Source organism: Corvus cornix, chromosome 4A (assembly GCF_000738735.6).
Source record: "Corvus cornix cornix isolate S_Up_H32 chromosome 4A, ASM73873v5, whole genome shotgun sequence".
Lineage (NCBI taxonomy): Eukaryota > Metazoa > Chordata > Aves > Passeriformes > Corvidae > Corvus > Corvus cornix.
The window spans coordinates 12,718,314-12,732,564 of record NC_047058.1 but is presented as its reverse complement, the minus strand read 5'-3'; the positions used below and the strand labels follow the sequence as shown (position 1 = coordinate 12,732,564).

Sequence of the window (14,251 nt, the reverse complement as noted above, 5' to 3'; positions counted from 1 at the left end):
TTTCAGCTTGCAAAATGTCTAGAGGTGGGTGAGACATATAAAAACCATTCTCCAGCTGTTTATCTTTGTTTTAGTATGAAAAGCATTTGCCAACATACTAGATTTTTACACAAGTCATTCTCCATTTTCTTCCCAACTACTTGGGAGCAGGAATGATACCAATTCTTGTGCCTGCCAGGAGACATCAAAATAGAGAGGCTCAAGAGGTGAAATGTCATCATTTTACAGGCTGCCACACTGTGGCAGTTCAGGCTTAGCAGTGTCTGGATATGGGGTTTTAATTTACATTCACCTCGATGTAATCATTAAGACTAATTACTGAAGCACTGAGGTGGAGTAAGTGTGAAGCAGCCCTGCCTGCACAGCCCTCAGCTCCTGACATCTGATCTCAGCTCTGTCAGCAGGAGACCTGCTGAGCTCCCACCTTGATGTACAGACTTGAAAGGGGTAAACCATTGGTGGTACCTGACATTCTAGGGTTTTAGAAATAGTGAATATGGAGGTCAGTGTTTAACCTGTGACTGTCCAGAGCATCTCAACATCCCAGATCAAAACCATATCAAGGTAATATCTAAAGGGAAGGTATGAAAATTAACTGATTCAAGCCAATAAAGCTGTTAGAAAATGAAATGGAATTAACAGCTTTTACCCTAGGACCACTACTGAATCTTTTTAATGCCTGTTTGTCAGGCAGACAGTTTGCAATAAAACAATCTTGGTCTCTGGCTCTTTTCCACTGAATGCAGTTGTACTTCAGGAGCAGAAAGGGCTTAGGCAGGGATTCAGACCTCTTTGTTGTGCTCCATCACCAGAAGATTTCACATGGGGATGATTCTGGACTGAAGACACTAGAGTGCTGTTTGCTGTGGAAGGGAAGCAGTGTCGAGCAGCTGCTAGGAAAACTTTGCCATACCTCATCTCCTGCTGCCTTCAGGGTATTCTGGTGAAAGCAGAAAGGTCTGATGCCACAGAAGTCCATGATTTCCCTATGAGCCCTGAGACGGGCTCCATGAGAGCCGGAAGGGAACCAGCCTGTGAAGGGAGCAGCAAGGCACTACAAAACAGGATGGAGATACAGACTTACATCCAGAAACTGACAAGCTGAAGAGGAAAGACTCTACCTTATTTTCAGTTCATCATCCCATGATAAACCAGTCAGACAGACTCCAAGCCCAGGCTGACTTACCTCTGGCTGGCCTGTAGCACAGACACACTCATAAAGGTTTGCACCCTTCAGGGACCCTAGACCCTCAGCTATGGTATCACAGGGGAGGGGCTGAGTTAATGTTTCAAAGCAGATGAGAAGCTGAGGCTGCTTTCAATTTTAGTGGTTCCTTCCCCTTCCACAAATGAAAGTGGATCCTTATGTCCATGTGCCTCTTCCTGCTCATTCAGCTCTCCCTTGAAAATCCACTTTTCCCACAGAAAATGTTGTGAATCTGAGAATTAACCTCATACTAAACCAGTATGAACTCTGATTTCACAGCTCCACTGGTATCATGGGTGAGTATGAACAAAGGTGCTGTGGATGGCAAACACATAGCTCTGCACGATGGCTTGTGATGGCCAGAGAATGCGGGTTCCCAGTATGCTGCAATGCAAAGGTACCATAGGCATCAGGATGACATCAGCCCACAGGGCCTGGAGAAGAAAAAGGTCTTTATGTGGTTCCCTTTCCACAAATGCAGGCTTCATTGCCTGGAGAATATCCCATGACAGTTAGAGTTTACTACCAGGCTGGCTCAGGGCAGTGCCCTCCCAGCACTAGAAGACCAGAGACAAGGGTTGTCTGTGCACTTCTGCGCCAGCCTGCAAGACTGAAGCCTTACAATTAGAAAAAGCATGATAGAGAATGTGTGTCTTGACTTAGAGAATACCCTTCTCAAGCTTACTGGGGTTGTGACCTGGAAAATTAAAATGCAAGAAACTCTCCAGCTGCTGACCAGGCAAAGTGGTTGATATTGGATTAAAGATTCAAGGCTCTCTGCTGTAGCACACAGGCACTAACTGCACCGGCTGAAGTGCCCCTCTTTTCTTTCGTGTGCCCGGTAACAGCTACAGCAGCAGGACTGAGACTGTCTTTGTGATACAAACAATTTGCAATGGCTGAAGAGAAAGATTCCTCTGAAACCTGATTAAATGAGACACTTCAAACAGGATTTCAGGAAGCTGGTCCAGAGGAAGGATTATTAGTGAGACTGACCACATCACGATAGTAAATGGAGAATGTGCCAAAAACTAAACTTACATGTACAGACCACCTCAGTGCGCTTACTTCTTTAGAGGAGAATATCCCCTTCTTCTCTTCACTCTCCAACACCTTCCTTCCCTTTCTGTCCTGCACACACTTGCAGCTCACACCAGGGCACAGCCAGTAAAATGTGCAAGATTTGTTCGTGCCAAGCAGTATTTCTACTGTTTGTCTCCAAACCCTTGGTTTTCTTTGGCCACAAAGAGAACTCCATAAGCAATAGTGAAGGCTAAGCATGGGTGCAGGTACAAACACCAAGGAGAAGTTCATGCCATAGACTTATCTTCCATGTCATTGGGACAGCTACAGTCTCCTTTGACATAGCATAGATGGAACCAAATATTTGAAGACAAAAGGCCACTATCCTAGAAATAATCCTTTTATCATAATTCAGAGTCCAGAAAGCAGTGCAGCATGAGTTTTATGACAAAACAGTGGGTTTTTCCTTCTCATGATTCTTGAATTATGCATTTCAGTGTACAAAACAACCCAGGTTTGACAAGTCTTACCTGAACAGTAGAAGAGTTTTGAAACCCAAGATTAAGGAAAGATATGTTCATGAGACCCTGGCCACATGACAGTCAATAGGAAGAGGGTAAGACCTATTGGACACATTTTCAAAACACTTTCAGTGACAGCTCCTTTAAGAAGCTCAAGGAAGCACCAATTTCAGCATGCATCCACAGGGTGGGAGAACACCGTTCATGGAAAATCTATGGAAGTTTTATTCTCCATCCAATATGGATCAAAATCAAACATAGTAAGAAAAAATATTTTAAGGATTATAAGAATGACCTTTTGGCCAACTTGAGTCAAGTGTATAAAGCATGACAGTACATTTCAGCCCTTACCCCTGACTGTGAAAGCTGGTTGTTCAGAGAATGCAGTCAGTCTTATTAATCTGGTGCTCAAAAATGTCACCTAATCAAGAGCTGGGATCAGGAAGAATTCCTCAGCTGACATTAAAATGTTAAATGCAATGGACTGAATCCAATTATTATTTCTATTGCAATTGCTAATAAATGAGAGGGGGCTGGAGGGTCTGATTTCCAAGATAAACACGTGGCCTCAATGCCACTGGAGACAGAGACTGATTGAAGCTTTGGACCTGTTCTGCTCTGCAGTGCCAGGTCAGACTCCCCTTCCACCCTGGGCCTGCTGATATCTGGGAGTCCAGTAAGCTCCCATGGGGTCAGAGAATCCCTGTCCCAGTGATAGTGTCTGGGTGCTCTCATGCATCACAAAGGCTACAAACCTGCACCGTTACCCAACTGTTCTGCTAACCTCCATGTTCCATGAGATATTTCCTTCTTTTGGTACCCATAAAATACAAAGCTCAGGGATTTATGATCCCTGGTAAACCCAGCATGTAAACAGAGAAACCATCTCCCTCCATGTTAATTTATCTTGTAAGATATATCAGGCCTTCATCTCTTCAGCCAAGGTATCAAGACAGCCTTCCTTGTCATGGATATGCCTTTGCAGTCAGCTGGTAAGTCTCCCTTCCAGTCTGAGCTCTTCAATGCAAAGGTATGTCATAAACCTTCCTCCCAAAAAAATCCTTCACTGCATGAGAGGAATATGACTGGGGTGCATTGACAGCTTTCAACGACCTGAAATGACTTTGTGAAGTTTTACAGGGACCCAACTCAGCCAAGAACAATCACCCTTAAAGCAGAAATTTAAATGAAATATCTTTATTTTTTCATGAAGGAAAAAGCAGCATGTTCCACTGGAGCACCCACTCCACCTCTGTGCCACTGTGACACCTCCACTGGCAGTCACACAGCTTCTGCCAGTGCCCAATGAAGCCCACCAGGATGGGGCATCACACTCAGTATCCACCTCCCAACACTGTATGGAGCAGGTAACGATTCCATACAAACAATCTTTTCAATGACAGGTCCCATCCCATATGGAGGCCACTGTCAGAGAGGAAGAGAGCCAGAGGCCAGTACTGTATTTGGTGGTATCCCACATGCTCTCCTGATGCCATGTATCCACACTGGACTCCAGCCAACAGGATGCAGCCAAATGTAGTAGGTGATTCCATGACATTACTCCAGCTTACACCAGTGTAAATAAGCCTGGGCTCCTGCCCTCCCTTTCCTGTGCTACCAGTGTGGCTTTACTGTGCAGCTGCCAGTCTGAATGCCAATCCACTCTGCCTCTGGCTTTCTGCAGGACCCAGACTCTTATGCTTCAGTGCATCCTTGCAGTCGAAACAAGATGTTTGCTCATACATATTTTTAATCCTGTTGCTACCCTGGCTCCTTCTCGTTAGTGGCCTTGCACAGCCGTTGGTTCCACACCAGGGGAACAGCCCAATTATCTTGCACAGCCCAGGGAAGAGCCACTGCTCCAGGAGGAGAGGGGTGCTTGCCCCATGGGAACAACTGCTATCCCGTGGTGAGGGGAGGAAATCCCCGAAGTTCATAAAGTCTCAACAAGGCAGGGGAGGAAATGCCAGATAAATTCCTCATCACCAGAGGAAGAGAAACACCATCCCTCTGGCACATGCTGTCTTTGCTACATCTCAGAGGGCTGCACACAGCCCTGCAGTTGCAGGTAAGCAGTGATTTCTGGAGAGCAGCTCCCTGGGGCAGAGCTCTGGGAGTAACGCACAGCTGGGCAACTCCAGGGCACACTCACTCTTTACAAGACAAAGTGACACGTAGCCACAGACTCAAAGCTGGCTGGTAGACACATATGTTGCTGAGCAGGATGGGCTTACCCATCACCAACATTTCAGCTCCCGTTGACTTGTACTGAAGCTCCCCAGGGACCGCCTTAGCCAAGACCAGTCACACTGACCACAGTGTCTCCTTGGAGCTGACACCTGCAGGTCAAGCTACAGTAAGGGCTACCAGCATACAGCCTCATCCAACTCTCCCTGTGCACTGGGCAGACACATCAAGCCACAGAAGAAGGTAAGACAGGCACTCTGCATTTTGGCTAAGCCAAAATCTCTCTTGTTCACTTTTCCACACAGACATCACCACAGAGACCCACCCCTACTCCTTCAAGCTTGTCATCACATGAGACATGGGCTCCATCTCCTGAAGAGATCTGATCTGTCAGCTCAGGCTGTGGCACATGAAACCCAGCTCCTCCTCCTCCAAGGAGATAAGTGACTGTACAGCCTTAGCTACACTTACTGGTGTCTGCAGTGAGGGAAGAGGAGGCTGACTCGCCCTTTGGAGGTCCAGTCCCTTCACCACCTGCCTTTCCCAAGCCCTGAACCAGCAAAATGGATTTTCACACTCAGTCCTGCACACAGTCTTGGGCAATCCCACGAGATTTTATGTGGCAGCCATGCTCTTTTTGAAACACTGCATGGTCCAGAACAGACTGACTGCGCAGCAAGGTGAATCACAGCTGTGAACAAAATGTCTGGACAATTTCTATGGCAAAAAAACTGGCATTGCTTCATACTACTGCTGCCAATTATCTCCTGGTTGCACAATGAATCCCTTATCACCTTCTCTCACCAGTGCTGGACAGGAGGGGAGCTTTACAGCCTTTGCTTTCGCCTCACTAACCTTTGCTGGGCTGACAAGTCCCATGGACCAGGAACAGACTGCTCATCTGGCTCAGAAATAGAGCCTGTACTTTGCCTTCACTGACTGTTGAAAATGTGCCCTCAGATGTCCTGGTGTGCCATTTTTGTCTTCTAATGAAAGCTGAATGTCACTGCTCACCCCACCAGGAACAAATGCCAGCACCATAAAGCCCCAATTCTGGCCACTTCTTGCACCAGACAGCAGTTGGACTGTCTGTCGCAGGAGAGGGGCACTGGGCAGGAGCATGCCACCACATCCGATGCCAGCACACCTGGTGCCATGTAGGCCATCCTGTTGTCAAAAAACCCCAAAGTTTGGTGGTGACACCAGTCATCACTGAACTAGCAGGGCTGCATCACTACATCCCTCCTGTGCCCTTGTACCCACCAGGCCTGGAAAGATGAGCTGCTCTGAACGGAAACAGGGTCTCACCAACCCAAGGCTCTCTGCTTACTGCAGCACTGGCCACCTGCCCTACAGTGTCTGAGTTCAGCAGGTGAATGTTGCCCTATTCTGCACTTTTTGCCACACATGCCAGAAGTGATCGGGGCTCTTCAAAACCCTGAGACAATGTTGTGTATTCATGAGTGCCATCTGCTGGCACCTTCTCCCTTCATTAACCTTTCCAAAGCCACTTAGTGGGGTGTGGAGCTCTCCAGATCCAGAGCACATGGGTACACAGAGTACATTGGCTCCTGCTCCCTTCCTAGCGGGGGTAAAATTCTGTGCCTTCTCCAATATCCCAAACTTTTTGGTCTCATCAGCTGCTGGAAATAAATCTGGTAGATCCATTCTATAACATGCTACACGAATTGTTTAAGTAAAATGAACATATTTCCCTGGTAGGGTAAGGATAAGAGTTAAGGAAACACTTGAAACCCCAAGAGATGCTTAGTGATGCTTCCACTATCTGGATAACAAGACATTAACACAAAAAATATCCACCCAACATATTAATGTACTGGCTTCTTCCTCAAAAGACTGCCTGGCCCTCTGGAACCTCAGTGTCTAAGGGTTACAGCTGCAAAGAGAACCCCAAGACTCAGAAAGCCAGGTATCTTGCAGAATGTGCTGAGGGCCAGAAAGAATGGCTCTGCCATGAGGGACTTACAGTTTCTGCATCCCCATTGGATGTCTGTCTAAATGACCTGCTCTAACCTAAGCAGAAATTATTGAGCTGGAAGTAGGAATCTTTGGCTAAAACTTTGTGATCCATTTTGCATGGCAGGTCAGACTATCTGGTTAGACCTGTCCCCTTCTCTTGTGACCAGGGCCATGATGGGAGAGCTGGAATCTGAGAACTGGCAGCCAAAGAGCAGCAGGACACTCTAAGAGTTTCCCTGGGATCACAGTACCATTAAGTCAGTACTTTAGGAGGGAAAGTATTAGTATTTCCTACCCAGGTTTTTCTCGAGCAGTAATGAAAAATTAAGGAGATATATAATATGACTGATACAGACTGTATGCAGTAAACAAATAATGAAAATAAACCATTGGAATATGCAGTGTGGGAACTGCTGTACCATATGTGCTATTATTTATTAATTGTATTCCCACAGCAATATACGTCTGCAGCACTCTGTAGTCTAAAGCTCCTTGCTTTCTAAGTGTTAATTAGGGCTCCCAATCAATGCTGAAAAGTGAAGGAAGTGTGTTTGTCTCTCCTACGTTTGTAAAGCCTCAGAAGCAAAACCCAAAGAGACTTGCACAAAGTCACAAGTGAATCAATGGCACTGCCAGAAACAGAGCTCAAAACTCCTGGCTTCCAGGTTCTTCCCACGGAGAGAGAAAGATTGGTAACAAATCCCCAAAGAGGTGGGAATGAGCAAGAAAATCACAGTGTGCAGTCTGTCTGTGTGCACTGGTGAGTTAATTAGATTGTGGCCTAATTAAAATACAGCCTTTACATCTTGCCTTTCTTCCTTGATGATGTTGGCAGCAGGTATAGGTTGCCCATAAGTTTAAGCTGCAAGCTAGGAAACACCTAACCTTGAGTGGAACAGCCCTATGATGGGGCTGGAAACCCAGCGATTGCAGTATGGCACCAACTATGCTCATGGAAAGCACCACTGAATATGGATGTCTGCAAGGCAGAGGGAGAGAAATGAAAAAGGCTCCTCCTAGTGATCCCTTCCATGGTAAACTTGGTTTTAGAAGCACCAAACACTTGCCATTTCAGATGAAGTTCCCAGGTGTTTGGCACCTCTAGAAAGCAGCTCCTGCACCTTAGCACTTATAACCAACATGAGTCCAATATGCTTTTAATGGCTGGAGTTAAAGACTACTTTTTCAAAAACTGCAAAAACAAGTGGCAATCACATATCTGTATCTCAGGGAAGCTGGAGAAATGAGGGCATTACTTGTGTTATGGTATCTCTCCTCCCTTTCTGCCAGGAACACGGTAGGAATGGAATGGGCGCAATCTACAAAAGGTCATGGAAATGAAACATTAACCAAAGATTTGATCTCCACACACAACACCTCACAAATGGGACAACTCTAGCACAATTTAAAAAGGGGGTTTTGTCTAAAGATCATTTTTAGAGAGCAATGGTCTGGTCAATGAAAAAGCTGGATTTAACTTGCTCCATCTCCAAAGTTTTAAGGGTCTGATCAGGAACTCACTGGAAAAACCCAACTGTTGCCATCATTGTGCAGAGGCAGATGTGTCAAAAGCACAGGCTGTCACTGCTGGGGAAAAGAGGTGTTCATGTACCAAGGGAAGAGGGCAGCCCTGGTTCTTACGGAAACCTGCAGTTCACGTGAGGACGAACAATTACAAAATAAAATACCAAAGTCTCCCACTACAGAATCAGTTCATGAGTGACCAGAGGAGAAGTGCTAAAACTGATACAAGTGCGCAGAAGGGCTGAGCCACAGAGCCAGAGTGCTCAGGAGATGCCCAAGGCAGCTTCACCCAGCCTGCATGTCCAACATAATTCCCTGCCAAGACACACCCTCTGGATGCAGACAATGCTGGAAAGTGTAAGTATTTTGCAGATGAAAAGGCAAAAAACATCTGTAAGCTCCAAAGGTAAAAGACATTACTTCTGACCCTAATAACTCACAGATGTGTTTTTCCTTATCTTGTCTGCAAACATTTCAAACCAGTGTTGCATTTCCTACTGAACCATGATGCCCACAGAAGGGAACTCAAGTGAGATGATACAGTGCATTGAAAATGAAGTTTCCAAAAGCATTTGAGATAATGGAAGAGAAAAGAAGGGATCAGAAGCAGCAATGAATGAACACAGAGACAGGATTTCACTGTACACTGTGTTCACTGTACATCAGAACTCTGAGCTTCAAAATCACGTGGAAATCCCAGCTTTCCTAGTTGTAACAGGAAATATCTCAGGAGATAGACTGAAGGCTCTGAGGCAATTCACTTTTCAATAAGACAATGCAGTCTTGCAGCCAGAGCATCACATTGCAGTCATGCTGCCTGTTACTCAGTGTGAAAAAAGATCAAAGAGCAAGCAAGAACCAATCCAGCAAGGCACAGTGAGAAACTGCAGCCACATCACTGTTCTCTCACAGCTCACCTCTCTGAAAACAAGGAGTGTCTGCACCTACACAGGGAAGCTGGTAATGCCAAGCAGCCCTTTTCCCTGCTTGCTGGAGTGCTCTGCACATGCTTGCTCAGAGCCCCCCACAGTCCAGCCCAACAGCACTGGCTCGCTCCAGCACCATGGGGTCAAAAGAGCCAGAACTCCAGAAAGGTCTGGCTGGAAAAAAAAAAAAAAAAAAAGCCAAGGAAGTGCATGTCTTTATGAACTTTGATCAGCTTCCATTCCCTTTTCTCTTCTGCTTTGCTGTCACCTATCATTAAAATTAAATAACATTTGGTCTTGTTGCCATGTTAACCAAGAAGCACTGCAGACTCAGAAAGTCAAACTCAGTCCACCCTGCTGGATACTTGCTCCTGGTACACTTGATGGAAAAGCACAGTATAAGAGGGAGAGAACAGGGGACTTATTCCTGGAATTGTAAATGCCTGATTCCTACCCAACTCATAAAAGAAATATTGCAAAGGGATTGGAGACACATTAGATTTATAATTAGGATGATTCTATGCAGGTGTATCAGTAACTGCTGTTAAACAGTGTGAAAAAACCTGATTCACAGATCCACAAAGGAGCTGGGACAGAGAACAGCAGCAGCACAATGTAATGCCCAGCCCTCACACTGTCTTTACAACAGGCAGTCAATATTCCTGCAAAGGTACCCACTTACGCTTCACATCCATGTTATCTTCCATGCCCATTTCAGTCCTAATCTCAAAAAAGTGCTGTTCATTTCTTCCCAAACATTACCTCCCCGGTTCTGCACAGCCATGAGTTGATCACAGATTTCCTTGCCTTGAGAAGTCAGGATAAGGACACTCCAAAACCCAAAGAAAAATGAAACAGTGCTGGATGCTCCTCAGATCATCAAAAACACACGGCGGCACTGTAGCATGGATATGAAGGTTTCTGCTAGTGGGACAGCAATTTAGGAGGATTTCTGGTTTTCTTCTCTCTTCCTGATGCTTCCTTACAAATCAGGCTCTCTTTCTGCCTGGTTCTCCTGTGCTAGAAGTCTCACTGCAGCTGCAGGGAAAGACAAGCCATTTTGCTTGCATGGCTGCCTCTGCATTTCAGGCTGATTTGTATGAGACACTGCCACCCAGCACAATTTGCATACGTACCAAAATGCGAGACCTGCACAAAATGAAGCAGGAAAACCATTTGTCTCTCCCCTCGGAAAAGGTTAACGGCATGGATTCTTTGCAAATGTTTACTATTAAGTGTTTCCTAAGCCTCTGAGCTATAGAATTTGTACATAAAAGGGGGTTCACCCTCTTCCCCCAGTCCCACAATCCTATTTGCTTCAGATTAACATGAATGACCTCTACTTCACTTGAGCTTATTCATCGCCCACAGAGCAGGGCCTGGTTGTACTGAATTATTTCCCTGCCATCATGAAATGCTATTCAGTTGCATAGAAGGGGACAAGGCTGCAAATGCAGGTGTTAGCTTTCTTGAACATTAACTGTTCAACACCCAGACAAGACTCCTATTTAAACCTTACTCAGATCAGAAAGGCTGCAAAAAAACACGACATAAGAACGAGGTACCTGGACCTAACACACCAGAACACTAGGCCCAAACATGTGATAAAGAAAACAGAGGTGAACTACAGCCCGGTAATTACATGTGATCACACATGGCAGGGGACAAAGCAGCCCTGCCATGAAACCCTTCATCTCAGCTCCTCCTGCTGCTCCCTCCCTCTCTGTCCTCAGCTGTGTCAGTCACCCAACGTGCCCCACACTTGCTGTCTTAAGAGTGCATCAGAGGCTCTGGGGTGGGTGCTCTTTGAAATGGCTTAATTTAAATTGACATATGAAGTGTCACCTCCAAATTAAGCCAGGCTGAAGAAAACCCTTCAGGATCTTTCTGTCCCTTCTCTCTTTCTCTCTTCCTTCCCCTCCCACATTACTTTAAAGAGAGCTTGCACATCATTCACCATTCTGGTCACCAATAGGAAACAACTCCTACCTGAAAGGTGTCTTCAGGTGCAGACTCTAAGGGCAGGGAGGATACACCCTCATTTCCCCAGTCCTCCAAGAATAACAGCCCAGACTGAAGTCCCTCCACAAGTCAGATCTCCTGTGTCAGACACAAACCCAAATTATTCTGGCACATAAACACAGATCTGTGCTGAAAGAATGCCCATTGGGCAATTAAAATCTGGTTTGGTCCTTTATTCTCCAGGCAGGCTGCCTGATTGACTGGACCCTTTTACTTGGGAAAACAAATATTAGGCCCAATCTTCACCTGGCAGAAAGTCAAATGGTGCCATCAATTCTTCTGTTACCCTGACTGAAATTTTGACCTATGGTTCGCAACTACATTGAAGCTCTTACTTTCTACTGCAGCTCCCATACTTTCAAATGGCACAATAACTCCACTCACTAATTTTTGCAGACCAGGGACAGATTTTCTCAGATCTCACTGCATCAGGCTCACACTGGTTACCCTGAGGTGACCACTGTGACCCTGACCACCTGGGCTGCCTGGCAAAACTTACTCTGATATGGACTTTATTGTATTGGGTTTGGGAGCTTTTGCTGTGATTTGCAAATAATCAGAGAGTTCAGACACAACAAGTAACTACTGTATTTAAATGTTCCATTTGTTACTACAAAACAGGATCCTCCCTGAAGAAGCAGAGACTGAAAGTTAAAGGAGAGCAGACAAGTGTAAAGGACTGATGGCAATAACTGTCCTGATCTCACAGAGCAAGGGAATCAAACTATTTAAATACTTTCAGCACCTGGACTGTCCCAGCAAAAATTCCATCCTTTAACTTGCCAAACAATTACGCACCATTCCTTACTCTGCACAGACAAGAATTTGTTTTTGCATTCACTGAATGGTGGTGGTTGGGGTTTCGGTTTAAAGAACAAAACCATGTATTTACTGAAAATCACATGTGACTCTTGTGGTGAGCAAAGCCATTTAAAACAGTCCAGAACCTGGGGGAACCAGCCAGGACACAGAGGGTGTTGTGTGGGCCCCTCTTCAGCACACACACACTGATCTTCAGTACGTGTGTATTGTAAAAAAAAGCCAGAGACTGACGAAGACTGGTAAGATAATCAGAATAAGGCACATTCCTCTCAGGGAGACCAGAGCAGCCAGCTTTTTTTAGCTTAACCAAACAGAGGCTGAGAAGGGTCATCACTGCAATCCAGAAATAACTCAAAGGCAAACACCAAGGAAGAAAAATAGCTAGTCAAGATCAGTGACTAGAAATAACCAAAGAAGAATAAAAAGGCCATGAGTGAATTTGAACTGGAAATTATAATGTTTCTATGACCAGAAGGATGAGGCAGAAGCTACTTTTCAATAGAAATAATGGGGGAAAGAGACATTTAACCATCTTCAGGATTTACAAAGAAGACTCTAGGATATGATACTTGCTGTCAGTAGAACTGAATCTAGCACCCTTGAGCTTCATCACTCCAGTGTGTGCTCAGCTCAAACCCAAAGAAGAAAAAAAAATAGAGGAAAATGTCAACATTCACATCTATTGTCAAAAATCTCTCATTAAAACTAGGCCACAAATACAGCAAGCTGTGCAAGGAGGAATGCCCAGAGGAGAAAAATGACATCTTGCTGAATTCAGGCTCCCTCATCATTCATGCCTCTCCATCACAGACACTTGCCCCATGCTTGCTCTCCAGCATGAATTGCCAGTTGGCATTTTCCTGTAGTGTATCTACAAGGAAGCATCAGGAAGCTCTGTAAATGCTGTTGGAATAACTACCCAAAAGCACTCTCCTGCAGTGAAATAACTGTTAGAGAGGAAAAGGTGAAGGATTATATGCTGGATTGTATGATGGTTTATGCAGACATTCTCATTAAAGAAATGGTAATCTCTGCCTGAGATTTCTTCTCCTCTGAAAGCCTGGCAGTGCCACTCAATGACTGTTTATCATGACCAAAACACTAGTGAACTCATCCTTGTCTCCTTGCAGGCATGGAGATTGTGATGATCTCCTTACTTGCCTCATGAGGTAGAAATATAAAAGGAAAATGAAAGGAGAGAAGGAAATGAAGAAAATGGATAAAACATGTGGGGAGAGACACAGCTGAAAGGAATTCACTGTTCAAAGCATGCTGGCAGCAATGGAATGGGTCCTCTGAAGGCATCTGTAGCTCATTCTTACTACTACCACACTAAAAAGGAATTAATCAATGTATTAGTTTCCAAGCACTCTCTGAGGGATCACAGCACCATTCTGCACAGACAAGGACACCTGCCCCTGTCCCACGCCACTTACAACCCCTGTTACTGACAGCACACCATGAAAGGAGGTGAAAGGACAGAGAGCTGAAGAAATGGAGAGCACAGAAACTAAGCCTCAGTTCCTCAGCCCGATGCCAGGTAAGCCAACACATCTGCTTCCCAGTGGAGAGGGGGTTCAAGGAAGTATCAAAGGAAAATCCACATGGTGGTTACCTCACATTTGGTGAGTTTTTCAGAGGCACAGTGACATGACCAGAGAATCAGCAAGTGGATCTCTTGGGACTGACAGAGCAATGGTAAACATCTTGACCCAGTCATAGGTGAGACTGCTTAGGAGATGCTGCCCTAAAGACCAAATTCTCACTTGAGGGAGGCAGTTTTCACAGGGCAGAAGCCAAAAGCCTGTCCAAAAATATGATCAACATCTATTTTAGTTTAATCACAGGAGCAAACTCAATTAACATGGCTGGTACAGTAGAAAGTTGTGCAAAATAACTTACTGGGTTTCTTTCTTCTTTCCCACAGAAAAAAAAGTTGTTTGTGCATCCCATCGGAATGCCTTTGATCTCAACACTGATCTAAGCAACAAAACAAGAAGAAATCAAAGAAAAAAATGAAAAAAGCTCTCTGGAAGAAA

General features: G+C 45.1%; 1 protein-coding gene across 5 annotated transcripts in view; it reads right to left on the bottom strand.

Annotated features, from left to right (window-relative positions):
• Positions 1-14,251, bottom strand: part of LOC104694460 (serine/threonine-protein kinase PAK 3) — a 129,458-nt gene that overhangs the window by 78,501 nt on the left and 36,706 nt on the right. For 3 of the 5 annotated variants that reach the window (XM_039571897.1, XM_039571895.1, XM_039571901.1), the window contains exon 2: positions 11,358-11,468. The exons of the other annotated variants lie outside the window; for them this stretch is intronic. The gene's annotated coding sequence lies outside the window, so the exon portion shown is untranslated. The remainder of the gene's footprint in view (positions 1-11,357; positions 11,469-14,251) is intronic. 5 annotated transcript variants of the gene reach the window in all.